This window comes from Erinaceus europaeus, chromosome 14 (assembly GCF_950295315.1).
Source record: "Erinaceus europaeus chromosome 14, mEriEur2.1, whole genome shotgun sequence".
Classification (NCBI taxonomy): Eukaryota; Metazoa; Chordata; class Mammalia; order Eulipotyphla; family Erinaceidae; genus Erinaceus; species Erinaceus europaeus.
Window position 1 is genome coordinate 47483305 of NC_080175.1, and position 27136 is coordinate 47510440.

Sequence of the window (27136 nt, forward strand, 5' to 3'; positions counted from 1 at the left end):
AGTTGGGTGGTAGTGCAGTGGCTTAAGCACATGTGGTGTGAAGCACAAGGACCTGCATAATGATCCCAGTTTGAGCCCCCAGCTCCCCATCTGCAGGGGAGTCACTTCATAGGTAGTGAAGCAGGTCTGCAGGTGTCTATCTTTCTCTCCTCCTCTCTGTCTCCCTCTCCTTTCTCCAATTCTCTCTGTCCTATCCAATGATGACATCAATAACAACAACAATAATAACTACAACAACAATAAAAACAACAACAAGGGCAACAAAAGGGAAAATAAATAAATATTAAAAAAAGACTCATTAAAACTTTTTGTTTAAGTAGAACCTGAACTTGAGTTGGTGTATTGCACCAAAGTAAAAGACTCTGGGGTGGGTGAGGGGGAGAGTACAGGTCCAAAAAGAATGACATAGGACCTAGTGGGGGTTGTATTGTTATGTGGAAAACTGAGAAATGTTATGCATGTACAAACTATTGTATTCACTGTTGGATGTAAAACAATCCCCCAGTAAAGAAATTAAAAAAAAAACTTTTTGTTTAATCCTTCTTGGGAACCCTATACTTGCCAAAAGTTACCTGTAACAGGCTATTACACTGTAACAGGCTCTTATATTGCTCTTATACTGTTCCTTGGCTATTTCTACTCAGTTCAGCCAGCCTATACCTACTTTCCCTCAGCAGAGTCTATGGGTGCCTATAAGCACTCAGACTATTTAAGACTTCATTTCATGCTTCTTCAGAGCATGGGTCTTCAGTAAAGCTACCTGCAGGAAGGCTGTTCTCTCACACTTCCCCTTGGCCATTTCTGCTGAGTTGTGCCAATCAGTCTAGCCTTGCCTATCCCACATCCCTCAGCATTCTCTGGGTTTCTACCATTGCACAGACTGGCTTCTCACCTCTTGGTAAGCTTAGACTTGTGTACAGTTACCTGAAAGAGGGTTGTTCTCATACTACCATGAGGCCATTTCTCTTGAATCATGAAGTTCATCCAACCTAGGCCCACCCACCCATACTTTTCCTCAGCAGTCTCAGGTGCCCAGACTGGTTAATGTTTTTGTTTGAAGCATATTACAGAATTTAAACCTGCCTACAGCTACCTGCAAGAGGGTTATTTTCTCACACTGCACATAAGACATTTCTTCTGAGTCCTCACATATTGCCTACATCTACCTGCAATAGGGTTATTCTCTCATATTGCCTCTTGGCGATTTCTGCTTGCAATGGCATTCAGATAGCCTTGTCACACCCATACCTGCTTCTGCTCAGCAGTCTTTGGGTGCATATTGTCACCAAGACTGGCTAAAAGTTTTCATTTCACTCTTCTTTGGAGCTGACTACATCTACCTACAAGAGTGAGAGGGAATTGCAAATAATATATATATATATATATATATATATATATTGCAAATAAAAAATATATATATATAAATCATCAATCATTCAGCTCTCAAAAGATTAATGAGTGTTTAATTAAGTGAAATTAAGCTAAGATTAATAAGTGTTGAAATACCCTAAGAATTAGAGTATTTTATTTAGAAAGTTGATAGTGTTCTTAGTTTGTATTAGAGTGCTTATTTTTAGGGCAGTTTTGACTTGTTTGTAAAATCCTAAATGTATTCATTGATAATATAGCTATTTAGAAAGAGTGTTTGCTAAGCAGAACCTAGAGTCGGTGCATTGCACCAAAGTAAAAGACTCTGGGGTGGGGGGGGGAGAATAAAGGTCCTGGAAAAGGATGACAGAGGACCTAGTAGGGGTTGCATTGTTATGGAAAACTGAGAAATGTTATGCATATACAAACTATTGTATTTACTGCTGAATGTAAAACATTCATCCCCCAAGAAAGGAAAAAAAAATTAAAAATAGAGTGTTTGTGTGGCCATATAAAGAGCTAAATGCTTTATTTAAGAATGTACTAAAAGGTGTGACTACTTAGAATAAGTTTACTGATAAGATGTTATGCTTAAATGATAACTAGAGTATTATAAGAAATATGAATACTAGCAACCAATAGCACAGCTATATACAAGATACTGGGTACTGTACAGCAAACCCTAACAAAAGGACATTTCAAAGTTAACCCAATTACCAAATAATGTGATGATAACATTAACTATTGATTGTCTTTTGGAACCCTAAGACAGCAGGAACCTCACATCTCCACTATAGAGCCTCTACTTCCCCCAGTCCTGGAACCCTTGGATAGGGCCCACTTTCCCGTATGCCTCTCCCAATCCATATCAAATAATATTGCATCTGCCGATTGCAACCTAATCAACACAAGGATTGCCACCTCAATATGCTTCAGCTCAGACTGTGTCCAGAGACTTCACTCTCTTTTCAGTCACCATGTTCCAGATGTCATTAGGATGCCGGCCAGGCTTCCCTGGACTAAAGACCCCACCAATATGTCCTGGAGCTTCCCCAGAGACCCACCCTATTAGGGAAAGAGAGAGGCAGGATGTGAGTCTGGACTGACCAGTCAATGCCCATGTTCAGCGGGGAAGCAATTACAGAAGCCAGACCTTCTACCTTCCGCAACCCTCAATGACCCTGGGTCCATGCTCCCAGAGGGATAGAGAATGGGAAAGCTATCAGGGGAGGGGGTGGGATATGGAGATTGGGTGGTGGGAATTGTGTGGAATTGTATCCCTCCTACCGTATGGTTTTGTTAATTTATCCTTTCTTAAATAAAAAAAAAGAAATATGAATACGGATAGTGTATTTTAGAATAGTAGAATTAGAATATTAGAATGTTATGTTAATTTTTAAAAAAGAATGTTATATTAGAAGACAAGTCTGACTTGTCCAAAGTGAAAAAATTCAGATTAAGGACCAATGTCCCAAGAGTCTAGAGTCTGCTCCTCCCTTACTGCTATCTGAACTAACATTCCCAAGTGGTGGCCCACTCAAGACAATCCCTCTGGAAACCCCAGAACATTCCCTGGAATTGCTCATCTAAAAATAAGTAATCACTTCCAGACATTTGCTTCCATAACTTGTACTTACCACACCCTCTGCCCAGATTTAGGGTATAAATATGTACCCGTGTTCCCAATCTGAGCCTTAGGTTCTCAGTGCTAACTGAACTCTTGGCCCTGCTGAAACAAACTCCTTTCATCTTCACCCACCTGTGGCTGCTGTCTCATCTATACTTTGCAGAGTATTGTCTGGATACAGTTCAGAGAAAATTCACCATCAAGAGTGCTGTTCTCTCACACTACCCCTTGGCTGTTTATGTTGTCATGGAATTAAGACAGCCTAGCCTCACCCAACACCTCCTCTGCTCCGCAGAGTCTCTAGGGGCCTATTGGCATCCTGACTGGCTAAAACTTTTTGTTTCGTGCATGTTCTCTCACACTTCCCCTAGGCCTTTATGTTGAGTCATGGCATTCTGCCAGCTTAGCCCTGCCCAACCCTGCTTCCCCTCAGCAGAGTCTATGGAGGTACCAATGCCAAGAGTAGCTAAAACTACTTGTTTCACACTCTTGGATTATGCCTGAGCTACCTACAACTAGATATGCCTGAGCTACCTACAACAGGGCTGTTCTCTCACTGCTGAGTATGGTGTTTTGCCAGCCTATATCAACCCACCCTCAAGTCCCCTCAGCTGAGTATGCAGGGGCCTATAGATATCTAGATTGGCTAAAACTTCATTTCACACCTCTTCAGAGTCCTAGAGCTGCCTACAGACATTTCTACACTTCCCCTAGGCCATTTCTACTGAATCATGGTTTTCAGCCATCACTAGCTGTGCCCCCCTCCCCACTTCCCCCTAGCAGAGTCTATGGGAAGAACACCAGAGCCTGTAATGACTAAAACTTTTCTTTTTATACTTGTTGGGAGCCATAGAGCTACCTAAATATACGTGACATAGGTTCTCACACACTACCTCTATGCCATTTTGCTAAGTCATAGCAATTAGCCATTGTAGTCCCACTCACTCATGCTTCCCCACAGCAGAGTTCCCAAGGATGAACTGGCTCACAGGCTGACTAAAACTTTCTGAAATATGCCAGTTGGGAGCCATCAAGCTACCTAAAGCTAACTGCAAGAGGGCTGCTTTTTCAGCCTTGTCTTATGCTGTTTTTGGTGAGTCACAACGGTCAGTCAGCCTAGCCCTTGATTCCCCTCAGCATAGTCTCCAGGAGCCTACTGAAGTAAAAAAAAAAAAAAATCCATATTATTGCTCAAAAGTAACCAAAGACTGAGACCTGAGGCCACATGGAGGGCAGGGAGTTACTTTTTTTTTATGTCTATTAACATAAAAAAGGCTGATTCCTACCAGACCTACATATGCTTTTCTCACACATCCAGCTTTTATCACTTTTCAAACTGGGCATGGAACAAGCTGATTGGTTAGAAACAAAGTCCATCAAGGTGCTGACAACAAAGGTGAGAGCAGGTTGGCTATGATCTGAGCCCACTACTCAGGATGCTGGAATGCAGAAGTGGATGTCCTCTAGGAGCCTAGAGATTTTTTTCATTTCATCTCCTCCTCTTGTACCCAGGAAATCTTTCCTGATATACTGGATTGCCTCAATTTTCATTCTCTGTACCAGCTGTAACTTAACTGTTTCTAAAGACAGACTCACATAAACTTTGCTAGCATGTTGACAGGCTCACAAGAGCAGAGAGAGAAACCATATCCTTTACTTTTCTAAGCCACACTGTTACTACTTCATATGTAAAGCTTTTTTCTCTAATATGGGAAAGCCCTGTGTCTGGGAAGCATGTCACAGTATGGTCTGTGCTCTTTAGGTTCTACCTGTTTATTCCCTAACCCCAACATTTCCTCATCTAGGAGTATGAACCAGAATTCTTTTTGGGATGTTAAAGGATGGAGTTTCAACACTTCTGTAAGTGCTTCCAGCTGATATGTGGGCAGTTGCCTGGTCAATACATACTCCTAGACACATTTATCTGTCCTTACTATTTGTTAGTGGGGCAGGGCTCCAGAGAGATGAGGTTTCTGGACAGTTTAACATGTAGTCATCTGTCCAGGGTGGTCAGGATGGGAGCATCTGGAACTTGATGCCTGGAAGGTGGCAAGGCATACAGATGTTTTTATTTATTTATTTTTTAAGTGAATTTTTAAAAATATTTATTTTATTTATTTATTCCCTTTTGTTGCCCTTGTTGTTTTATTGTTGTAGTTATTATTGTTGTTGTCGTTGTTAGATAGGACAGAGAGAAATGGAGAGAGGAGGGGAAGACAGAGAGGAGGAGAGAAAGATAGACACCTGCAGACCTGCTTCACCACCTGTGAAGCGACTCCCCTGCAGGTGGGGAGCCGGGGTTCGAACTGGGATCCTTAGGCTGGTCCTTGTGCTTTGCACCATCTGCGCTTAACCCGCTGCGCTACAGCCCGACTCCCCATACAGATGTTTAATAAGTGGAGAATAGGATTAGTATCAGTGAGAGTAAGAAACTCATGATGAGAGGTAAAATAAATAAATAAACAAATAAATAAAACACACACACACACCCATGAATTCTGATGTCTCTTTAGTCACTACCATGCCACCCCATCAGCTGGGGCCCTACTCGGGGAGTCCTGAGTTTCCCAAACAGACATGATGGGCCTAGACCTCAAATAAATCCCTCTCTCCTTTGTTACTGGTCATCTGTATCAGAAACAACACAATAGGCCACTTTGTGGGCCCCCATAGGACCTTGCCCTGAATGTGGATCAACAACGGCAGAGGACCTGGATGTTAGACCAGAAACTATCAGGTACTTAGAGGAAAATATTGGCAGAAACCATTTTCTGCATGAATTTTAAAGACATCTTCAGTGAAACGAATCCAATAAACCCATGGGACTACATCAAATTAAAAAGCTTCTGCACAGCAAAAGAAACCAATACCCAAACAGAGAGAACCCTCACAGAAGGGGAGAAGATCTTTACATGCCATACATTAGACAAGAGACTAATAACCAAAAGATATAAAGAACTTGCCAAACTCAACAATAAAAAAAAAAACGAATAACCCCATCCAAAAATGGGGAGAGGACATGGACAGAATATTCACTACAGATGAGATCCAAAAGGCTGAGAAACATGTGAAAAAGTGCTCCAAGTCTTTGATTGCCAGATAATGCAAATAAAGACAACAATGAGGTACCACTTCACTCCTGTGAGAATGTCACACGTAAGAAAATGTAGTGGCAACAAATGCTGGAGAGGTTGTGGGGTCAAAGGAACCCTCCTGCACTGCTGGTGGGAATGTCTGGTCCAACCTCTGTGGAGAGCAGTCTGGAGAACTCTCAGAAGGCTAGAAATGGACCTACCCTATGATCCTGCAATACCTCTCCTGGGGGAATCCAAAAAGAGGGAGGTTTGAAGCCATGTCCTACGAGTCTTGAACTCCGTTCCCTCAAGTCTTAGACCCGGGTGTCAGTAGGCTCGAACCCTTGTCCTACAGGCCCTATCCTGGTCCTGTGAGTCTTGAACCCGGGTCCCATGAGGTTCAATACGAGTCCCACCAGGCTCAAAACCCGGGTCCTGCAAGGCCAGAACCCAGATTCCGCAAGGCTTGGACCTGGGTCCTGCGAGGTGCAAATCTGGGTGCTGTGAGCCTTGAACCCAGGTCATGCGTGGCTCCAACTTGGGTCCCGCCAGACTTGAACCCAGGTGCCTTGAGTCTTGAACCCTGGTCTCAGGTGGCTGGAACCCAGGTCCCTCAGGCTCTGTCCTGCGTGCAGTGAGGCTGGAACCCAGATCCCATGAGGCTTGAACTCTGGTCCCTCCAGGCTTGAACTTGGTTCCAGTGAGGCTTGGACCTGGGTGTCAGGAGGCTTGAACCTGTGTCCTGCAGGCCCTATCCCAGGGCCCGTGAGTCTTGAACCCGGGTCCCGCAAGGTCCAAACCCGGGCCCTGTGAAGCTTGAATCCATGTTCCCTCAAATGAAAAGCTTGAATCCGCGTCCCGCGGGGCTCGAACCCGGGTCCTGCCAGGCTCAAACCAGGGTCCCACCAGGCTTGAACCCAGGTCCTGCGAGTCTTGAAACCAGTTCCCGAGAGTCTTGAACCTGGTTCTCAGGAGTTTTGAACCTAGGTCCCTCAGGCTCTATCTGTGAGGCTTGAACTTGGATCCTGCAAGGCTAGAAGCCAGTTACTTCGAGGCTCGAATCTGGTTCAGAGACTTAAACCCTGGTCCTACGAGGCTTGAACCTGGGTCCCTTGAGGGCAAGTTTTTAATTTGGTTCCTGTGAGTCTTGGAACTGGATGTCAGGAAGCTCAAACCCAGGAGTTGCAGGCTCTATCCCATGTCCCATGAGGCTTGAACCTGAGTCCCTCAAGGCTTCAACCCAGGTCCCTCGAGTCTCGAACCCGGGTCTCTTGAGGCCTGAAACCAGGTCCCTCAAGGCTTATACCTGAGTTCCATGACTCCTATACCCAGATCCCATGAGGCTTGAAGCCGGGTCCTGAAAGGCTCAAACCCAGGTCTCAGAACCTAAAAGCCTGAACCTGGTTCACGCGAGGATTGAACACAGGTCCTGAGGGGCTCAAACATGGGTCCCATGAGTCTTGAACCGGGTTTCTGGAGGCTCAAACCTGGGTCCAGGGAAGCTTGAATCTTAGTCCTGTGAGTCTTGAATTCGGTTCCCGTGCATCTTGGAACTGGGTATCAGGAGGCTCAAATCCGAGTCCTGCAGGCCCTATCTCAAATCTGGTTCTTGCCAGGCTCGAACACAGTCCTGTAAGGCTCAAACACAGCTCTCACAGGCTCTATTCCAGGTCCCTCAAGGCTTAAACCCTGGTCCCACGAAGTTTGAACCCGGGTCCCTCAACTGCAAAGCTTGAACCCGGGTCCCACCAGTCTTGAACTCGGGTCCGGCGAATCTTGGACCTGGGTGTCAGGAGGCTCAAATCCAAGTCCCACAGGCCCTATCCTAGGACCCATGAGGCTCGAATTCAGGTCCCTCAAAGCTAGAGCCCAGGTCCTGCAGCCGCAAATCTTGAACCTGAGTACTGCAAGGTTCGAAACCAGGTCCCATGAGGCTTGAACCTTGGTCACGTGAAGCTCAAAATTGGGTCCTGCGATGTTTGAACAGGTCCCTCGAGTTGTGCAACTGATTCCCTCCAGTCTTGAACCAGGTGTCAGGAGGCTCAAATCTGAATCCCGCAGACCCTATCTCAAACCTGGTTCTCACCAGGCTCAAAAATAGGTCCCGTGAGGCTTGAACCCGGTCCTGCAGGCTCTAACCCAGGTTCCTCAAGGCTGGAATTCTGCTCCTGTGATGCTTGAACTTGGGTCCCTCAAATGCAAAGCTTGAACCCAGGTCCCAAGAGTCTTGAACTCGGGATCTGCGAGTCTTGGACCCCAGTGTCAGGAGGCTCGAACCTGGGTCTCGCAGACCCTATCCTGGGTCCCGTGAGGCTCAAACCCGGTCCTGTAAGGCCGTACTACAGGTCCTACTAAGCTTGAACTCGGGTCCATGAACTGCAAAGCTTGAACCTGGGTCCCAGGAGGCTCGAACGTGGGTCCAGTGAGATGTGAACCTTGTTCATGAGAAGCTTGAACCCAAGTACTGCGAGGCTTGAACCCTGGTCATGCGAGGCTCAAACCCGGGTACCGCCAGGCTTGAACACAGATCTCTCAAGTCGTAAGCCAGTTCCCTCGTGTCTTCAACTGGGTGTCTGGAGGCTTGAACCTGAGTCCAGCGAAGCTTGAACTTGGGCCCCATGAGTCTTGGAACCGCATGTCAGGAGGCTCAAATCCATGTCCCGCAGGCCCTATCTCAAACCTGGTTCTTGCCAAGCTTGAACACAGGTCCCAAGAGTCTTGAACCTGGTCCTGAAAGGTTAGAGCCCGGGACCCGTGAGGCTTGAACCCTGGTCATGCAAGGCTCAAACCCAGGTCCAGCCAGTCTTGAACACAGGTCCCTTGAGTCTTGAAACTGGTTCCTGTGAGTCTTCAACCTGGGTGTCAGGAGGCTCGAACCTGGGTCCAACAGGCTCTATCCTGGGTCTAGGTGAGGCTTGAACACGGATCCCACAAGGCTTGACCCCGGGTATTGCGAGGTTAAAACCCAATTCCCACGAGGCTCAAACCTGGTCCCAGGAGGCTCAAACCCGGGTCCTGCGAAGTTCTAATCCAGGTCCTGCAGGCCCTATCCCAGGCCTGTCGAGGCTTGAACCCTAGTCCCATGAGGCTCAATACCGAGTCCCTATGAGGTTCAAACCCAGTTCCCTCAGGCTTTATCCGGGGTTCCTTGAGGCTTGGCCCTGGGTCCCATGAGGCTCGAACCCAGGTCCTGCAAAGCTTGAACCCAGGTCCTGAGAGTCTTGAACTCGGTTCCCATGAGTCTTGGAACCGGATGTCAGGAGGCTTAAATCAGAGTCCTTCAGGCCCTATCTCAAACCTGGTTCTTGCCAGGCTCTATCCTGGTTCCCTCGAGGCTGGAATCCTGGTCCCGTGAAGCTTAAGTTGGGTTCCTCAGATGCAAAGCTTGAAACCAGATCTCGTGAGTCTTGAACTCGGTTCCCATGAGTCTTGCTACTGGGTGTCAGGAGGCTCAGTCCCACATCCTGCAAGGTCTGTCCCGTGTCCCGAGAGGCTTGAATCAGGGTCCCACAACCACAAATCTTGAATGCAGGTTCTTCAGGCTCAATCCCAGGTCCCTTGTGGCTTGAACTCTGGTCCCATGAGGCTTGAACCCTAGTCCCTCGAGGCTTGAACACGCGCGAGTTTTGAATTTAGTTCCTGCGAGTCTTGGAACTGGGTGTCAGGAGGCTCAAACCAGGGAGTCACAGACTTTATCCCGAGTCCCAGAAGCTTGAACCCAAGTCCCATGAGGCTCAAACCCAAGTTCCTAAAGGCTCGAACCCAGGTCCTGTGAGGCTTGAATTGTGGTCACAAAAGGCTTGAAAACGGGTCATGAGGGGCTCAAACCCTGGACACATGAATCTTGGACCAAAGATTTAGGAGGCGTGAACCCAGGTCCTGGGAGGCTTGAACCCTGGTCACACAAGGCTTAAACCCATGTATCTCAAGGCTAAACCTGTATATTGCGAGTCTTGAACCCTAACCCTAACTGCAATTCTTGGACCCAGGTATCAGGAGGCACAAACGCAGTTACCTTGAGGCCTGAAACTGTGTCCCACGAGGCTTCAACTGGGGTCCTGCAAGGCCAAAACCCCAGGCCCCATGGAGCTTGAACCACGGTCCCTCAACCACAAAGCTCAAAACTGGGTCCTGCTAGGCTTGAACTCGGGTCCCATGAGGCTTGGAACCGGGTTTCAGGAGGCTCAAACCAGGGAGTTGCAGGCTCTATCCCATGTCCCATGAGGCTTGAACCTGAGTCCTGCCAGGACTGATCCCAGGTCCCTCGAAACTCAAACCCAGATCCCACGAGGCTTGAACACGGGTCACTCAAGTCTCGAATCCGGATCCAGAGAGGCTTGAACCTGGGTCCTGTGAGGTGCAAACATGGGTCCTGGGTGGCTTGAACCCATGTCCTGCGAGTCTTGAACTCGGTTTCTGCAAGTCTTGGACCCGGGTGTCAGAAGGCTCAAACCCGTGTCCCACAGGTCCTATCCCAGGTCCCATGAGTCTTGAACCTGGGTCCTGCGAGGTTCAAACCCAGGTCCCTAGAAGCTTAAGCCTGAACCCCTCAAACACAAAGCTTGAAGCTGGATCCTGTGAGGCTCAAACCCGGGTCCCACCAGGCTCAAAACCCAGATCTCGCGAGGCCCGAACCCGGATTCATGAGGCTTGGACCTGGGTCCTGCAAGCTGCAAATCTGGGTGCTGTGAGGCTTGAACCCAGGTCACGCGAGGCTCCAACTCGGATCCCACCAGGTTTGAACCGCAAGTCTTGAACCCAGGTCTCAGAAGACTGGAACACAGGTTCCTCAGGCTCTGTCCTGGGTACAGTGAGGCTAGAACCCGGATCCCACAAAGCTTGAACCCGGGTACTGTGAGGCTCAAACCCAGATCCATTGAGGATTGAACAGTGGTCCCTCAAGGCTTGAACTCAGTTCCTGTGAAGCTTGGACCCGGGTATCAGGAGGCTCAAACCCATGTCCCACAGACCCTATCCCGGGTGCCATGAGTCTCGAATCTGGGTCCCGTGAGGTCCAAACCCGGGTCCCACGAAGCTTGAACCCAGGTTCCCTCAACCACAAAGTTTGAAGCTGGGTCCCACAAAGCTCAAACCCAGGTCCCACGAGGCTTGAACCCGGGTCCCGTGAGGCTTGAACTCTGGTCACACAAGGCTTGAACCCAAGTCCTACGAGTTTTGGCACTGGGTGTCAGGAGGCTCAAACCAAGGAGTTGCAGGCTTTATTCCGTGTCCCATGAGGCTTGAATCAGGGTCCTGTGAGGCCCAAACCCAGATCCCTCAAGGCTCGAACCCGGGTCCTGCAAGGCTTGAACCTGTGTCCTGCAAGGCTTGAACCCGGGTCCTGTGAGGTATGAACCCAGGTCCTGTGAGGTGCGAACCCAGGTGCCGTGAGGCTTGAACCCGTGTCCCGCAGCCCCTATCTCTGGTCCCGTGAGTCTCAAATCTGGGTCCTGCGTGGTTCAAACCTGGGTCCCACAAGGCTTGAACCTGGGTTCCGCAAGTCTTGAGCCTGGGTCCTGCAACCGCAAAGCTTGGACCCATGTCCCGTAAGGCTTGAAACTGGGTCCTGCGCGGCTCAACACAGGCGCACGAGGCTCAAACAAGAGTCCTGAGAGGCCCAAAACCAGGTCTCACAAGGCTTCATCCCAGGTCCTGCCAGGTGCGAATCTGTATTCCAGGAGGCTTAAACCGTGGTCACGCAAGGCTTTAACCTGGGTCCCGTGAGTTTTGGAAAACACGTGTCAAGAGGCTCAAACCAGGGAGTTGCAGGTTCTATCCCATGTCCCATGAGGCTTGAAATCAAGTCTTGCGAGGTCCGAATCTGGGCCCCTCAAGGTTTGAACCCATGTCCCTCCAGGCTCAAAACTGGGTCCCGCGAGGCTTGCAAACCCAGGTCTTGGGAGGCTTGTACCCTGGTCATGTGAGGCTTGAGACCCTGTCCTGCGATTCTTGAACTCGGTTCCTGCTAGTCTTGGATCTGTGTGTCAGGATGCTCAAACATGGGTCTTGAAGGATCTATCCCCAGTCCAGTGGGGCTGGAACCCAGATGCCGCAAAGCTTGAACCCCGGTACTGCGAGGTTCGAAGCCGAATCCCAAGAGACTTGAACCCGGGTCCTGCAAGTTGTGAATCCGTGTCCTGGAAGGCTTGAACCCTGGCCACAGGACACTCAAACCCAGGTCCCACTAGGCTTGAACCCTGGTCCTGTGAATCTTGAAACCGGGTTTTGTGAGGCTTGAACCTGGGTCTCAGGAGGCTTGAACCCAGGTCCTGAGAGTCTTGTGTCAGGAGGCTCAAACCTGGGTCCAGCAAGGCTCGAACCCGGGTCCCACAAGGTTCAAATCGGTTCCTGCTTGACTCCACCTTGGGCCCATGAGGCTCTAACCAGGGTCCCGTGAGGCTTGAACCCAGGTCCTGTGAGTCTTGGAACTGGGTGTCAGGAGGCTCAAACCAGGGAGTTGCAGGCAATATCCCATGTCCCGTGAGGCTTAAATCCGAGTCCCATGAGGCCTGAATCCGGGTCCCTTGAGCCTCAAACCCAGGTCCCGCCAGACTCAAAACTGGGTCCCGGTAGGCTTGATCCCTGGTCATGCAAGGCTTGAACCCAAGTGCCATGAGTCTTGAACCCGCATCTCAGGAGGCTCAAACCTGGGTCCCGCAAGCTCTATCCAGGGTCCAGTGAGGCTGGAACTCGGATCCCGCAAAACTTGAACCCGGGAACTGCAAAGCTAAAAAATGGATCCCGTGTTGCTTGAACCCTGGTCCAGCAAGGCTTGAACTTGGTTCCCACGAGGCTTGAACCTGGGTCTCACAAGGCTTGAACCCAGGTCCCTCGAGGCTCAAATCGGGTTCCAAGAGGCTCGAACTCAGGTCCTGCGAGTCTTGAAACCAGGTACCGTGAGACTTGAACACGGGTCTCAGGAGGCTCGAACCCAGGTCCTGCAGGCCCTATGCCAGGTCTAGTGAGGCTCAAACCTGGATCCCACAAGGCTTGAACCCAGGTCCTGCGAGACTGAACCTGGGTCCTGAGAGGCTCAAACCTGGGTTTCAGGAAGCTCGAACCCGGGTCCCATGTCTTAAAACTGGGTCCTGTGCAGCTCGACCCAAGACTGAGAGACTCACAAGGCTAGAACCTGGGTCCCACGAGTCTTGGAGCCGGGTGTCAGGAGGCTAGAACCTGGGTCCCACTAGACCTGAAAACGAGTCCTGCGAGGCTTGTATGTGGGTCCCATGAGGGTTGAACCTGGGACCTGTGAGTTTTGAGCCTGTGTCCTGCAACCGCAAAGCTTGGACAGGGATCTTGTAAGACTTGAAACAGGGTCCAGCAAGGCTCAACCCGGGCCCACGAGGCTCGAACATGGGTCCCGTGAGGCCCGAACCCAGGTCTCACGAGGCTTGAACCTGAGTCCCACGAGGTGCACACCCAGGTCCTGTGAGGTGTAAACCCTGGTCATGCAAGCCTTGAACCCAGGTCCCAAGAGGTCCAAACCTGGGTATCATGAAGCTTGAACCCAGGTCACTCAACTGCAAAGCTTGAAATCTCACAAGTTTGGCAGCTATGTAAGTCTTCCCTCCCAAAACACAAAACATCCTGAATCTTCCCACTGGAGCCCAGCATTCCTTAAAAAAATTTAAGCCTGGTGTTCCCGGAAGATGGTGGACTGGGAAGCTGCTAGTGGCTTGAGCTCTGACCACATCTTCTGGAAACGGTAGGATTTTCTGCCTTTAGTAGGCCAGTCAATAAGGGGTCCTAGCGGTGACACCAAGGAGGTGACTATAACTTAATTTGGGTTAAAAAATAGAGTAGCGGGGGTAGGGCGGTGGCGCAGTGGGTTAAGCACACGTGGTGCAAAGCGCAGGGACTGGTATAAGGATCCCGGTTCGAGCCCCCAGCTCCCCACCTGCAGGGGAGTCACTTCACGGGTGGTGAAGCAGGTCTGCAGGTGTCTATCTTTCTCTCCCCCTCTCTCTGTCTTCCCCTCCTCTCTCCATTTCTCTCTGTCCTATCCAACAACAAAGCAATGTCAACAATGGCAATGATAACTGCAACGAGGCTGCAACAACTAGGGCAACAAAAAGGGGGGGGGGGAAATGGCCTCCAGGAGCAGTGGATTCATGGTGCAGGCACTGAACCCAGCAATAACCCTGGAGGAAAAAAAATAGAGTAAAAAGAAAGGGAAAAAAATTTTTTCTTTTAAATTATTAATCCCAAAGTGCACCTCCTCCCCCTTCCCCCCCATAACCAGTCCCTGGGGACCAGCTCCTAGCAGGCTCCCCTGCTGAGCTTCTTTCTTTACCAAGATTCCTGTCCCACCAGGAAGTATCATTCATTCTAAGTCTATTCTCTTCTGAAACCTCTGGCCTTTTTTCTTTCTAAGTAACCAACCCCCCCACCCCACCCCGCATAGCTAATTAAAGAATTAAAAATAAATAAATAAAAAACTCCTTTCACCACTCTTTTATTACTGTTCTTTTTCTTATCTTTTTCTTTTCTTTTCTCTCTCTCTTTTTTTTTCTTTTTCTCATTCTTGTCATCCTTTCTTCCTTAATCCTACAGCTTCCAAAGCCACAGGCCCCATCTCCCACACCACCAAACAGTGTGCTTTCACTGAATTCACAGACACACGTTTGGGAATTATTTTGGGGAAGAAATCTGAGTCAGAGTGGACTCTCACTGCGAGTATCTCTGCTCAACTTCTCTTCCTCCTTTAGCTACCCCTAGAATATACAGTGGATAGTAGATTTGCATAACTGTCTATTTCAGCTATCCTTGTCTAGTCCTGAGGGTTTTTAAAAAATTTTTTAAATTTTTTTTCTTTCTTAACAATCAGCTGCCTCTGATCACGAGGTTTGAGGTAATCTAGGACAGGGTTTTTTTTTTTACCCTGCTCTATTTTATTATTAATATTATATAAAGGCATATGTCTTTCCCCCCCTTTAGGTTGATCACAGTTAACTCTTAGGGTATCTTTCATTGCTAGGGTAGTGGGCATCTTATCTATTGTGGGAGGACTTGTCTCGTTACTCCTACCTCCTCTACAGACTCTCCCCTTCCTCCTCCTAGCTAATTAATAAAATAAAATTAAATTAAGTTAAAAATAAAGTAATCAAAATAATTTTCCTTTCACTGCTCTTTAATAACAGCTCTTTTTCTTATCTTTTCTCTCTCTTGTTTCTTTTTTCTTTGTTTTCTTTTCTTTTTATCTTGTCATACACTTCTTCCTTCCTTCTTCTTTGCCTTTTTGAATTTGTGAATTATTCTGGGGAAGAAATCTGACTCAGAGTGGACTCTATATGTGTATCTCTGCTCTACTTCCCTTTCCCCTCTTGTTACCCCTAGAATATACGGTGGATAGTAGATTTGCATAACTGTCTATTCTTGCTATCCCATCTTTCTTTTCTCTTTCTTCTTCACTGGGATTGGTTATTATTTTTTCACAGACTGGAGAAATTGTTTGGCTGACTGGTAGTGATTAAACTGCTTCAATACTTCCTTCAGTTGCTATTGTAATTCCTGAGGTTGGTGAGTGCAATTGTCATAAAGGTGTTTAGTACAGTGTTGCTTGTACTCAAGACACAACAACTGAGGAACAACAGAGCATAAAAAAGAAACACATAAATCAAAAAAGTGGGTAAATCAAAAACAAATAAAACTGCTACTCCAATGAATGAAGACAAGAGCCAAGAAGAAACTACAAATCAGCCAGAAGTAACCATAGATAAAAAAGTATGCAAGCAGTAATAAACTTATTAATCACAGAAATGAGAACATTGGAGGAAAGGAATGGCAGTATTAGGGAAACAACAGATGAGACCCCCAAGGAAAATACTGATTACCTTGAGGCAATTAGAGAACTGAAAGCTGAAATAGCTGTAATGAAGAAAGAAGCTGAGGCAAGGGAAAGCAGACTAACAGAAGCAGAAAAAGAATTAGTCAGACAGAGGATGAGTTAGAGAAAACTAAGAAAGAGGTTAAATAGCTCAAAAAGATATTGAGAGACCCTGAAAACAACAACAGAGACATATGGGATGATCTCAGAAGAAGTAACATTCGTATAATTGGCCTACCAGAGGAAGAAAGAGAGGAAGGGGAAGCAAAAATTCTAGAGGAAATAATAGAAGAAAACTTCCCAGACTTGAATAACAGAAAGGACATCAAGATTCAAGAGGCCCAGAGAGTTCCAAACAGAATCAAACCAGACCTGAAGACACCAAGACACATCATAGTCACAATAAGAAGGAGTAAGGATAAAGAAAGGATCCTAAAGGCTGCTAGAGAGAAACAAAAAGTCACATACAGGGGAAAACCCATAAGATTATTTGCAAACTTCTCCACTCAAACTCTAAAAGCCAGAAGAGAATGGCAAGATATCTATCGAGCCCTGAATGAAAAAGGGTTTCAACCAAGGATAATATATCCTGCTAGACTTTCATTCAAACTAGATGGAGGGATCAAAACCTTCTTAGACAAACAACAGTTAAAGGAGGCAACCATCACCAAGTCGGCCCTGAAAGAGGCTCTAAAAGACCTCTTATAAACAAGAACATCACTATAATACTTGCAATATATCAGAGCAAAAAAAATTTATTTTGAACAATGGCACTACAATACATTAAATCCATAATATCAACAAATGTCAATGGCTTAAACTCACCCATCAAAAGGCACAGAGTGGGGGGATGGATCAGAAAACATAACCCAACCATATGTTGCTTGCAAGAATCCCATCTGGCACAACAAGATAAACACAGACTTAAAGTGAAAGGATGGAAAACTTTCATACAGGCTAATGGACCACAAAAAAGGGCAGGAACAGCCATTCTCATCTCAGACACAATAGATTTTAAATTAAAGAAAGTAATAAAAGATAGGCAAGGACATTACATAATGATTAGAGGATCAATCAGCCAACAAGACTTAACAATTATTAACATCTATGCACCCAATGAGGAACCATCTAAATACGTCAAGCACTTACTGAAAGAATTTCAAAAATACATCAATAGTAATACAATAATAGTGGGAGACTTCAATACCCCACTCTCACACTTAGACAGATCAACAAAGCAGAGAACCAACAAAGATACAAGAGAATTGAATGAAGAGATTGACAGAGTAGACCTCTTGGACATTTTTCAGAGTCATTCACCCCAAAAAACTGGAATACACCTTCTTTTCAAATCCACATAACACATACTCAAGGATAGACCACATGTTAGGCCACAAAGACAGCATCAATAAATTCAAGAGCATTGAAATCATCCCAAGTATCTTCTCAGACCACAGTGGAGTAAAACTAACATTTAACAACAAACAGACAATTATTAAAAGTAACAGAATTTGGAAACTAAACAACATACTCCTTAAGAATCACTGGGTCAGAGATTCACTCAAGCAGGAAATTCAAATGTTCCTGGAAACAAATGAAAATGAAGACACAACCTATCAAAATATTTGGGATACAGCTAAAGCAGTACGGAGAGGGAAACTTATAGCCATACAATCACATATTAAACAAAGAAAAAGCTCAAATTAACGACCTTACTGCACACCTCAAGGACTTAGAGGAAGAGAAACAAGGAACCCTAAATCAACCAGAAAGACAGAAATCACTAAAAATAGAGCAGAAATAAACATCAAAAATAAAAGAACAAATACAAAAGATCAATGAAGCCAAATGTTGGTTCTTTGAAAGATTAAACAAAATTTACAAACCTCTAGCCAGACTCACCAAACAAAAAAAGGAGAAGACTCCAATTAATAGAATTGTATATGATGGAGGAGATATCACAACTGACACCACAGAAATCCAGAAAATCCTGCAAAACTTCTATAAAGAACTATATGCCACCAAACTAGAGAATCTGGAAGAAATGGAACAATTCCTAGAAACATATGCCCTTCCAAAATTGAACCAAGAAGAACTACAAAATCTAAATGCACCAATCACAGAAAAAGAAGTTGAAACTGTTATTAAGAACCTCCCCAACAACAAAAGTCCTGGACCAGATGGCTTCACAAAGGAATTCTACAAAACTTTCAGGAAACAGTTAGTACCCATACTTCTTAAGCTTTTTCATAAGACTGAAGAAACAGGAATACTCCCTTCCACCTTCTATGAAGCCAACATCACCCTGATACCAAAAGCTGATAGGGACAGAACAAAAAAGGAAAACTACAGACCAATATCTCTGATGAACATAGATGCCAAAATATTAAACAAGATCTTGGCCAACCGGATAAAGCAACATATCAAAAAGATTGTTCATCACGACCAAGTGGGATTCATCCCAGGAATGCAAGGCTGGTTCAGCATCCATAAGTCAATCAATGTCATTCACCACATCAATAAAAGCAAAGCCAAAAACCACATGATTATCTTAGTAGATGCAGAGAAGGCCTTTGACAAAATTCAATACCCATTCATGCTCAAAACTCTATAAAAAATGGGAATAGATGGGAAATTCCTCAAGATAGTGGAGTCTATATATGGCAAACCTACAGCCAACATCATATTCAGTGGACAGAAGCTGAAAGCATTCCCCCTCAGATCGGGGACTAGAAAGGGCTGTCCACTGTCACCGTTACTCTTCAATATAGTATTGGAAGTTCTTGCCATAGCAATCAGGCAAGAGAAAGAAATCAAAGGAATACAGATTGGAAGGGAAGAAGTCAAGCTCTCACTGTTTGCAGATGATATGATAGTATACATAGAAAAACCTAAAGAATCCAGCAGAAAACTACTGGAAGTTATTAGGCAATATAGCAAGGTATCAGGCTACAAAATCAATGTACAAAAATCAGTGGCATTTCTTTATGCAAACACTAAATCTGAAGAAGAAGACATCCAGAAATCGCTCCTATTTACTATTTCAGCAAAATCAATCAAATACCCAGGAGTAAAGCTGACCAAAGAAGTGAAAGACTTGTATACTGAAAACTATGAGTTGCTACTGAAGGAAATAGAAACTGATACCAAGAAATGGAAAGATATCCCATGCTCATGGATTGGAAGAATAAACATCATCAAAATGAATATTCTCCCCAGAGCCATATACAAATTTAATGCAATACCCATCAAAGTTCCACCAAGCTTCTTTAAGAGAATAGAACAAACACTACAATCATTTATCTGGAACCTGAAAACACCTAGAATTGCCAAAACCATCTTGAGGAAAAGAAACAGAAATGGAGGCATCACACTCCCAGACCTTAAACTATATTATAAAGCCATCATCATCAAAACAGCATGGTACTGGAACAAAAATAGGCACACAGGCCTGTGGAACAGAATTGAAAGCCCAGAAATAAAAACCCCACACCTATGGACATCTAATCTTTGATAAGGGGGCCCGAAGGATTAAATAGAAGAAGGAGGCTCTCTTCAATAGATGGTGCTGGTCAAACTGGGTTGTAACATACAGAAGAATGAAATTGAACCAATTTATCTCACCAGAAACAAAAATCAATTTCAGATGGATCCAATACCTGGATGTCAGACCAGAAACAATCAAATACTTAGAGGAAAACATTGGTAAAACAGTTTCCCACCTACACCTCAAGGACATCTTTGATGAATCAAACCCAATTGCAAGGAAGACTAAAGCAGAAACAAACCAATGGGACTGCATCAAATTGAAAAGCTTCTGCACATCCTAAGAAACTACTAAACAAACAGAGAGACCCCTCACAGAATGGGAGAAGATCTTCACATGCCATACATCAGACAAGAAACTAATCACCAAAATATATAAGAGCTCAGCAAACTTAGCACCAAAAAAGCAAATGACCCCATCCAAAAATGGGCAGAGGATATGTACAAAACATTCACTACAGAGGAGATCCAAAAGGCTAACAAACATATGAAAAACTGCTCTAGGTCACTGATTGTCAGAGAAAAGCAAATTAAGACAACACTAAGATACCACCTCACTCTTGTAAGAATGGCATACATCAAAAATGACAGCAACAACAAATTCTGGAGAGGTTGTGGGGACAGAGGAACCCTTTTACATTGCTGGTGAGAATGTAAATTGGTATAGCCTCTGTGGAGAGAAGTCTGGAAAACTCTCAGAAGGCTAGACATGGACCTTCCATAGGATCCAGTAATTCATCTCCTGGGGTTATACCCCAAGGACTCCATAACACCCAACCAAAAAGAGGTGTGTACTCCTATGTTCATAGCAGCACAATTCACAATAGCTAAAAGCTGGAAGCAACCCAGGTGCCCAACTACAGATGAGTAGCTGAGAAAGCTGTGGTATATATACACAATGGAATACTATGCAGCTATCAAGAACAATGAACCCACCTTCTCTGACCCATGTTGGACAGAGCTAGAAGGAATTATGTTAAGTGAGCTAAGTCAGAAAGATAAAGATGAGTATGGGATGATCCCACTCATCAACAGAAGTTGAATAAGAAGATCTGAAAGGGAAACTAAAAGCAGGACCTGACCAAATCGTAAGTAGGGCACCAAAGTAAAAACCCTGTGTTGAGGGGTAGACATGCAGCTTCCTGGGCCAGTGTGGGGTGGGGGTGGGTGGGAGGGATGGGTCACAGTCTTTTGGTGGTGGGAATGGTGTTTATGTACACTTCTAGTAAAATGTAGTCATATAAATTACTAGTTAATTAATATGAGAGGGGGAAAATTAATTTTATGTCTCAAAGTTTTTTAAAACACGGACTGAATCTTTTTAATATATAGGCTGTGTAATTGATATGCAGACTCTCTCAAAAGCCTAGACAAAGTAGAACAGAAGCAACCAATAGCACAGCTATATACAAGATACTGGGTACTGTACAGCAAACCCTAACAAAAGGACCTTTCAAAGTTAACCCAATTACCAAATAATGTGATGATAACATTAACTATCGATTGTCTTTTGGAACCCTAAGACAGCAGGAACCTCACATCTCCACTATAGAGCCCCTACTTCCCCCAGTCCTGGAACCCTTGGGTAGGGCCCACTTTCCCATATGCCTCTCCCAATCCATATCAAATAATATTGCATCTGCCTATCACAACCTAATCAACACAACGATTGCCACCTCAACATGCTTCACTTCAGACTGTGTCCAGAGACTTCACGTTTGGAATGACAACCCTTCATCTTCATTACTCGGGTGAGACCTTTCCTTTTATAGTATTCTCTAATTCCATCCCAGGTGGTTCACTTTCTAACAACGTCCCAAAACCTAGATATACACCAGTTTCTGTGAGAGAGAGCTTATGTTCACACATATCCATAAACTACTGCAAAATATATACCTGAAAGCAGAAGTACACTAGAGTTTGCAGTAAGTATTCCCCCTAACACTTCCTCTCCACTATTCCAAGCTTTGGGTCCATGATTGCTCAACCATTTCTTTGGCTTTGTATGTTAACTCTCTTTTCAGTCACTAGGTTCCAGATGTCATCAGGATGTTGGCCAGGCTTCCATGCACTGAAGACCCCACCAATATGTCCTAGAGCTCAGCTTCCCCAGAGACACACCCTACTGGCGAAAGAGTGAGGCAGACTGGGAGTATGGACTGACCAGTCAACGCCCATGTTCAGTGGGGAAGCAGTTACAGAAGCCGGACCTTCCACCTTCTACAACCCACAATGACCCTGGGTCCATGCTCCCAGAGGGATAGAGAATGGGAAAGCTATCAGGGGAGGGGGTGGGATATGGAGATTGGGTGGTGGGAATTGTGTGGAGTTGTACCCCTCCTACCATATGGTTTTGTTAATTAATCCTTTCTTAAATAAAAGAAAAAAAAATTAAGCCTGCTCTACTCTAAATTTCCTGATACTATGGCCATTAGATAAAAAGAAGGGGAGGTGTTGAGAAATTGTACAGATCTGGTTGAGTTAGGCAGGACCCACAAACCACCATATTTCCATGTGAGTATTTTTATTTACATATCAATCTTCTTCCTTGTTTTTAAAATGACTCCTCTGCCACCACATTAATCCTTCAGGGTATCGCCCATTCCCTTGAGCTAAAAAAAACTATAGCAACCATTGCTACAGAAGCTTTCTACCTTCCTAGAGTGCCTTTTTTTCTCCACCCCCTTTCCTAGCCAATTCCATCCCAACTTGCCACTTCCGGAATTCTCCTATAAAAATCACTCCTGTTTCCCCCCCCTCTCTCTCTCTCTCTCTATCTCTCTCTCTCTCTCCCTCTTTCTCTCTCTTTCTCTTTCTCTCTCTTTCTCTTCCATGTCCTGACGTGGAGAAGGGTTGGCATGCATAGAGGGAGGCAGCAATTTTGCTAGCTCCACATGGCCTAAACCCACTGTGCTCACACCAGACTCTGAGATGTCCACATGAATAAAGATTTGTTTTCCCACTCTGCCATGAGTCCCTGGACTCTTCTCTCCCCCGCAGCACACCCTGACAGAACACGGGTCCTGGAAGGCTTGAACACTGGTCATGAGAGGGTTGAACCCGGGTCCTGAGAGGCTCAAATTGGATCCTTCCAGACTTGAACCCTACGAGGCTTGAATGTGGGTCTCACTAGGCTTGAACCCATGTCGGGCAAGGTTTGAACCTGGGTCTCAAAAGGCTCAAACTTGGGTCCGTCAAGCTTTACCCATGGTCCTGTGAGGCTTATACCTGGTCCTGCAAGGCTTGAACTCATGGCTCATGAAGCTCAAACCCGGGTCCCATGAGCCTCGAACCAGGGTCCTGCAAGTCTTGGACTCGGGTGTCAGGAGGTTCAATCCCAGGTCCCATGAGGCTTGAACCCTGGTCACGCGAGGCTCAAACTTGAGTATTTCTAGGCTTCAACCCAGGTCCCACAAGTCTGGAAATCGGGCCCAGCGAGTCTTGAACCCGGGTCTCAGGAGGCTTGAACCCAGGTCCCGCAGGCTCTATACTGGGGCCCTCGAGGCTAGAACCCATGTCCTGTGAGGCTTGAACCTGAGTACTATGGGGCTCAAACCTGGGGCCCGCCAGGCTTGAACCTGGGTCCCTCAAGTCTTGGACCCTGGTGTCAGGAGGCTCAAACCCAGGTAATGCATGATCTGTCCTGGGTGCAGTGAGGCTGGAACCCAGATCCCGCAATACTGAACTTGAGTACTGCAGGCTTGAACTGAGATCTTGTGGGGCTTGAACCCATGTCCTGCCAGTTTTTAACTCAGTTCTTGAGAGTCTTAGACCCTGGTTTCAGGAGGCTCAAACCCATGTCCCTATACCAGGTCCTATGAGTCACAAACCTGGGTCCCATGAGGTCCAAACTCAGGTTCCCTCAACTGCAAATCTTGAAGCCGGGTCCTGTGAGACTCCAATCTGGATCTCGTAATGCTTGAATCCAGGTCCTGAGAGGTGTGATCCTGGGTCCCAGGAGGCTTGAACTCTGGTTATGCAAGGCTCAAACCCAGGTCCCACCAGGCTTGAACCCATGTCCTGCAAGTCTTGAAACCAGTTCCCGAGAGTCTTGAACTCAGGTCTCAGGAGTTTTGAACCCAGGTCACTCAGGCTCTATCCCGGGTCTGGTGAGGCTGGAACCTGGATCCCAGAGGCTAAAACACTGGAACTGCAAGGCTTGAAACCAGGTCCTGCAAGATCAAACATGGGTCCTGCAAAGCTGGGAACCGGGTCCAGCAAGGCCTGAAAACAGGTCCCACTAGGCTTGAACCAGGATCATGTGAGGCTCAAATGGGGGTTTTGCAAGTGAAAAGCCAGAACATGATTCACGTGAGGCTCAAACATCGGTCCTGAGGGGCTCAAACTCGGGTACCAGGAGTCATGGACCTTGGAGTTAGGCACAAACCCAGGTGCCTTGAGGCTTGAACCCTGGTCTTGCAAGGCTTTAATTCAGATCCCTCAAGGCCCAAACCTGGGTCCTGAGAAGCTTGAACCCCAGTCCCTCAGCTGCAAAGCTCCAAACTGGGTCCCACTAGGTTCGAACCTGGGTCCTGAGAGGCTTGAACCCAGGTCCTGCAAGCCTTGAAATTGGTTCCTGAGAGTCTTGAACCCTGGTCATGTGGCTCAAACCCAGGTCCCGCAGGTTCTGTTCTGGGTGCATTGAGGCTGGAACCCGGATCCTGCAAAGCTTGAACCCATGTACTGCACAGTTCAAACCCAGATTTTCTGAGGCTTGAGCCCATGTCCCACCAGTCTTGAATTTGGTTCCCGAGAGAGTCTTGGGCACTGGTATCAGGAGGCTTGAACCTGTGCCCTGCAAGCCCTATCCCAGGTCCTGTGAGTCTCTAACCTGGGTCCCACGAGGTCCAAACCCAGGTCCTGTGATGCTTGAACCCAGGATCCCTCGACCGCAAAGTTTGAAGCTGGTCCAGCAAGGCTCAAACCCGGATCCCATGAAGATTGAATATGGGTCCTGTGAGGTGCAAATTTGGGTCCCGGGAGGCTTGAACCCTGGTCACACAAGGCTCAAACCAGGGTCCCACTAGGCTTGATCCCAGGTCCTGTGAGTCTTGAAACTGGTTCCTGAGAGTCTTGAACCCTGGTCTCAGGAGTTTCAAACCCAGGTTCCTCAGAGTCTATCCCGTGTCCAGTAAGGCTTGAATACAGATTCCACAAATCTTGAAGCCAGACACTTCGAAGCTCAAAACCAGGTCCCAGAGGCTTAAACCCTGGTCCTGTGAGGCTTGAACCTGAATCCCACAAGGATAAAACCTGGGTCCCATGGGGCTAGGAACTGGATCCAGAAAGGCCTGAAAACTGGTTCCACTAGGCTAGAACCAGGGTCATGCTAGGCTCAAACCCAGGTCTCGCAACTGAAAAGCCTGAATTCACGTCAGGCATGAATACAGGTATTGAGAGGTTCAAAGATGGGTCCCAGGAGTCTTGGACCCGGGAGTTAGGCTCAAACCAGGGTGCTGTGAGGCTTGAACCATGGTCATGCGAGGCTCAAACCCATGTGTCTCAAGGCTTGAAACCGGGTCTCACAAGTCTTGAACACTAACCTTAACCCTACCCGTAACCCTAACTGCAATTCTTGGACTCATGTATTAAGAGACAACAACCTGGTTACCTTGAGGCCTGAAACTCAAACCATGGTCACGCCAAGCCTAAACCCAGGTCACTCGTGGTTTGAACCCAGATCCCATGAGGCTTAAACCTGGATCCTGGGAGGCTCAAATTGTGAACCTCAAGACTTGACCACTGGCCAATGAGACTCAAACCCGGGTCCCATGAGGCTAAAACCATGTCCTGCTAGACTCGACCCCAGCCCAAGAGGCTCGAACCTGGGTCTTGCGAGTCTTAAACCCCAGTCTCAAAAGGCTCAAAACTGGGTCCCTCAAGCTCTAGCCTTGGTCCTGTGAGACGCGCTCCTGGGTCCTGCAAGGCTTGAACCTGGGTTCACAAGTGTGGAAGATGGGACCCACAGAATTAAAACCAGGCGTCAGTCAAACTCGATCCCGGGAGGCCTGAAACCGGTCCCACAAGACATATACGCAGGCCCCACAAGGCTTGAAACCGGGTACCACAAGGCTCAAACCTGGGTCCCTCTAGGCCAGAAACTGGGTCCAGAGAGGCCTGAGAAAGGGTCACACGAGCATTGAACCTGAGTCCAGTAAGGCTCAAACCCAGATCTTGCAAATGCAATGCCTGAAACTGGGTCACACATGGCTTAAACACAGGTCCAGAAAGGCTCTAACATAGGTCCCACAAATATTGGACCCGGGATTAAAAGGCTTGAACACGGATCCTGTCAGGCTTGAACCCTGGTCATTCAAGGCTCAACATGTGTATCTCAAGGCTTGACCTGGTTCCTAAGAGTCTTGAACAATAACACTAACCCTAACTGTAACCCTAAACCTAAACCTAACCCTGACTCTAACCCTAACTGTAATTCATGGAATGGTATATCAGGAGGCACAAATCCGGTTACCTTGAGTCCTGAAACTGGATCCTGTGAGGATTAAACCCAGGTAACACTAGGGCCAAATCCAGGTCTTGCGAAGCTTGATACTGTTTCCTCAGCCACAAAGCTCCAAACTGGTTCCTGCTAGGCTTGAACCCAGGTCCAATGACACTTGAACCTTGGTCATGCAAGTCTCAAACTCGGGTCCAAACAAGCTTGAACCCAGATCCTGCGAGTCTTGAAACTGGTTCCTGAGAGTCTTGAAACCGGGTCTCAGGAGTTTCAAACACAGGTCCCTCAGGCTCTATCATGGGTCTGGTGAGGCTCAAACCCATCTCCCGCAAGGCTTGAAGCTGGGTACTCTGAGTCTAGAACCCAGCTCCCTGAGGCTTAAACCCTAGTCCCGAGAGACTTGAACTCAGGTAATGCAAGGATCAAACAAACCCAGGACTGCGAGGCCGGATTCCAGGTCCCATGATGCATGAAAACGGGTCCTAGGATGCTTGAACCAGGGTACTGTGAGGCTCAAACCTGGATCACAGAACCACAAAGCCTGAAACTGATTCATGTGAGGCTCAAACATGGGTCCTGAGGGGCTCAAACCTGGGTCCTACGAGTGTTGGACAAGGGAGTTAGGCTCAAACCCGGGTGCCATGAGGCTTGAACCCTGGTCACTTGAGGCTCAAACATATGTATCTTAAGGTTTAAACCCAACTCCGGTGAGTCTTGAACCCTAACCCTAACCGTAATCCTAACCCTAATGGCAATTCTTGGACCTGGGTATCAGGAGGCACAAACCTGGTTACCTTGTGGCATGAAACTGGGTCCTGTGAGCCTTCAGTGTGGGTCCTGCAAGGCCCAAATCTGGGTCCTGCAGAGGTTGAACCCCAGTCCCTCACCCAAAAATCACACCAGGTTCTGCAAGTCTTGAACTCTGGTCACACAAGGCTTGAACCCGGGTCATGAGAGTTTTGGTTCAGGAGGCTCAAAACAGGGTGTCACAGGCTCTATCCCATGTCCCATGAGTCTTGAAGCCAAGTCCCATGAGGCCCGAACCTGAGTCCCACAAGGTTCAATGGTGGTCCCATCAGGCCAGAACCCAGGTCACTCAAGGCTCAAACCTGGATCCAGTGAGGCTTGAACCCATGTCCCACCAGTCTTGAACTTCCAAGAGTCTTGGAACCTGGTGTCAGGAGGCTAGAACCCATGTCCTGCAGGCCCTATCCCAGGTCCCGTGAGTCTCAAAC